This window comes from Silene latifolia, chromosome 4 (assembly GCF_048544455.1).
Source record: "Silene latifolia isolate original U9 population chromosome 4, ASM4854445v1, whole genome shotgun sequence".
NCBI classification, from domain to species: Eukaryota; Viridiplantae; Streptophyta; class Magnoliopsida; order Caryophyllales; family Caryophyllaceae; genus Silene; species Silene latifolia.
Genome location: NC_133529.1, coordinates 93,262,952 through 93,267,269, shown reverse-complemented (window position 1 = coordinate 93,267,269; position 4,318 = coordinate 93,262,952). Strand labels below are relative to the sequence as shown.

General features: G+C 38.2%; 1 non-coding gene across 1 annotated transcript; it reads right to left on the bottom strand.

Annotated features, from left to right (window-relative positions):
- Positions 1–4,004: 4,004 nt before the first annotated feature.
- On the bottom strand, positions 4,005–4,111 carry LOC141654166 (small nucleolar RNA R71). The gene has a single exon (XR_012547732.1). It is a non-coding gene; the product is annotated as a small nucleolar RNA R71 (small nucleolar RNA).
- Between the last annotated feature and the right edge of the window lie 207 nt (positions 4,112–4,318).

Here is a 4,318-nt window from a genome sequence, read left to right as displayed (position 1 = left end):
ACCGAGTTGAGGGCGAGTGGAAGCGAGTTGAGGAAGGAGTCATAATGATGATTGGATTTTGGAGGTTGAGTGTGTAGAAAAGTCTAAAGGTAAATCTTTGGGTGTTGTATGTGATTGTGACGGTAGGAGGTGAGTATTTATCGGAGTAATAATTCAATTATGGTTAAAGAGTTTAACGGAAATAGGAAAGGTGGAGGTGGCGTGTGGAAGTAGGTAAAGGTTTCCTTTTTTTTTTGTTTACTTACCATAAGATAAAACAAGTGGTTAGGGTAAATTGTTTAAAAGATATGATAAGATATGGTAAGATATGGCAAGAGATATAAAGTTGTGGAGAATTTCGGTTAAGGCAAGAAACTGGAAGCAATTTGTTACGACTTTTGGTTCGTAATAAAACTTAAGATATACATGACTAGAAAATGGAATATTCTCATAATATAATATAACATTTGACATAAATAAACTTGCAACGAAAAATACGGACACATTCATACAATCTCGTCAAATCTAGTCAGTCATATGGAGAATAAAATATTTGTGACAAGTTTAGTTGCCACCAATTAAACCAATTTCCAACCGCAAAATCTCAAAACGTTCTCTAGCCAATGCTTTGGTAAAAATGTCAGCCCATTGATTTTCTGTACTACAAAATTCCAGTCTTATGTTACCCTTATCTACATGATCACGTAGAAAATGGTGTCTAATGTCTATATGCTTAGTTCGTGAGTGCTGTGCAGGGTTCTTAGATATAATTATGGCACTCGTGTGATCACATAAAATAGGTATACACCCAACATTAACACCGTAATCACATAATTGTTGCTTAAGCCATAAAAGTTGAGAACATACCAATCCAGCAGCAATGTATTCCGCTTCAGCAGTAGATAACGCAACGGAATTTTGCTTCTTTGACCCCCACGTGATAATACACGGTCCAACAAACGTGGCTATGCCGGAAGTACTTTTTCTGTCAAGTGAACAACCTGCATAATCTGCATCTGAATACCCTATGAGATCGAAATTACACTCAAGAGGATACCACAGATATAATTTAGATGTATCGATTAAATACTTCAAGATTATCTTAACTGCAATCATATGCGATTCTTTAGGGCACGATTGGAACCGAGCACATACGCATACACTAAACATAATATCCGAACGACTTGCAGTTAAATAAAGAAGTGAGCCAATCATACCTCGATAAGTCGTCACATCGACGGACTTACCGTTTTCATCCAAAGTCAACTTCTTCTCAGTACCCATAGGAGTTGGCTTAGAATTAGAATTTTCCATACCAAATTTCTTGATTAGCTCCTTGATGTATTTTTATTGGTGTATCATAATCCCTTCAGGAGTTTGTTGGATTTGGAGTCCAAGGAAGAACTTGAGTTCTCCCATCATGCTCATCTCGAATTCTGAGGTCATTAAATCTGAAAAGTACTTACACAAACGATTATTAGTTGAACCAAAAATAATATCGTCAACGTATATTTGTACAACTAATTGATGTGACCATAATTAGCGTATATTTAGCCCCCGAATTAGCCTTGTTCCCATGCTTTTTAGTGCATATTTGGGTCATTTATTGTCTTTAGTTCCTTGTTTTGCATATTCTTTGAGATTTTGATCCGTTGGTAGGAAAGGAGTAAGAATCTTGCATTTTCATGGCAAAACGAAACTAAATTGATTGAATTCAATGACCAAGCATCAAGGAGAGACAAGATTAGAAGGCCTTTGTACATATTATAGTAGATGAGCAATGTTGAGGAAAGATCCTTGCATCCCCGAGGAAATCCCCAAGGATTTTATGAAGAAAAGGGAAGAAAAGAAGAAGGAACAAAGCTGAGCAGCAATCCGTGCGGATTGCCCTGAATCCGCCCGTCCTCCACAGCACAATCCGTGCGTCTTCCTTCAAAGACGCCTGGGCAGCAGCCACCAGAATCCGGCCGTCTTCTCCCTAAGACGCCCGTGCTCAGACCTTGAATCCGCCCGTCCCGAGCCTAAGACGCACGGATTCCAGTCCAGCACAATTTCGTCTTCTTCAAGCCTCCGTGAAAGATGCCCTTCCTTCGAAAAATACCGGCGTTTCCCTGCTCAAATCTCAAAAGTGTAATTACTAGTTTAGCCCTTAGTTAACCCTAATGCATCTTCCTAATTTCCACTATAAATACCCCATTAGTCTAATTAGAAGAGCTTGTTCTTCTTATCAATTCTTAGAGTAGTTAATATCAATCAAATCTCTCTTTAGTTTTGTAATCAACAATTAATCAAGTTTTAATACAAGTTTTATTTCCTTAATCTCTCTTTTGTTCATCCTTTATTTTGGGTAATTGAAGATTATTTGGGTTATTATTGGGAGATTGACAACCTCTCAATCAAGCATCAAGTACTTCTTTTATCTTTGCTTTATTATTGGATCATTAGTAGGTATAATTCTCTTAATCCCATTTTAATTATTGTTAATTACTTTCATTTATTCATCATGTTTTACTTTGTTGGTATGATTGACAACCTTGCTAGCATGATGAACATGATAATGAGTGAGTAGTCACCTAGCTAGGGTTAATGGGTAATTAGGGGAAACCAACATGGGGAATGATTCATGCTTAAATTAATATGCTTTCATGGTTTATTTGCTTGCTTGTTTTGATCTCGACTCATGCACATGTTATGTTTGATGAAATGCGAGCCTATGAATCCTTGTATTTATTACCCATCACCTATCTTTTCAATGAGACTTGTAAGACATAAACCAACTCGAGTCTCATTAGACCATGCATGTTGTTGAGTAGGGAAGACTAAGTCGACTTGTAGGTGTTGTACAATCTAATCGATTCAGCTCCGGGACCCAAACTTTCCTAGGATTGTAAGATATAACCCAACTCAATCCATCACAACAATAATTGCTTGCTTATAATTTGAGAACATGTTTGTATGATCAATTCCCATGATTCCCCTATGACCCCATGATACCCTAGTGCTTTTTATCAATTGTTTACAACCCTTTTAATTCATCTTGCTTGTTTACTTTCATTGCTATTTAGTTTAGTGACCTTCTACATCAACCCAAATTGTGACACCCCTAAGACACCACTAGTTGCAATAGAAATCTCATCTCAATTCCCGTCCCTTGGGATCCGACCTTTACTTGCCTCTTTACTAATTGTAGAGTTGTTTGTGAAGTTATAAATTGTGTTTGATTGGATGTGTGACGACCGACGTTTTGGTCTAGGTGCTTCCAACGACAATTGTTCCGAAAAATAGAATATAGCTCCGACGTGCCGACCAAAAATGGCGCCGTTGCCGGGGACGGTGTTAACTTGATTTAGATTTTCTTATATTGTTATTAGTTGTGTCTTTCTTTGCCTTGGGGAAGTAAAACTCCTCAAGGTTTGTTCTAATTGTTTTCGAGTTGTTTGATATTTTGCATGTCTAGAAGGTCACAAGGTGATTTGTTACCTTTTGATCGTGAAATTGAAAGAACTTTGACAATCAATAGAAGACTTGTGAGGAGAAATTTGAGAGGTATTAGTGAGGTTGTAGATATTCAACCAACTATTGAGTTCATCAACCCTTTTGCAAGAGAAGGTGAGGAGAACCCAACACAAAATCAACCACAAAATCAACCCACAATGCCTAAGTTTTCATCACATTCCGTACCCACCGAGGAGAACCTACCCAACGGTACTCCCACACCACAACATCTAACCGGAAATTTCATTGCCAAATCCGTATTTATCCAATTAGTCGAAAGGAGCCAATTTGGGGGGATGCCTAGTGAAGACCCTCATTCTCATATGGAAACCTTTTGTGACTATTGTGATGCGATTTCTCAAACCGGTGTAACTCAAGACCAAATTCGATGGGTCTTATTTCCTTTTTCTCTAATTGGCACCGCGAAACAATGGTTGAAGGGCCTTGATAAGGCCACTCTCGGAATTGATTCTTGGAAGAAGTTGGCTCTAGCTTTCTACAAAAAATTCTACCCACCGGAAAAGACTAACATGCTAAGAGCTCAAATTACGGGTTTTAAGCAAAGGGATGAAGAATCTTTGTATGAAGCTTGGGAGCGATTCAAGGGAATTTGTCGCTCATGTCCTCATCATGGACTTAGCGAGTGGTTCTTGGTACAACAATTTTGGAACGGTCTTTATGAAGATTCAAGAAATATCCTTAATATGGGATCGAATGGGATGTTCACCGAAGTTGATGACAATCAAACATGGAACAAAATTGAGGAAATGGCGGTCCATAACTCACAATATAGTAGACCTAGCAAGGCTACTAGAGGAGGAAAGCATGAAGTGGACTCCGTTAC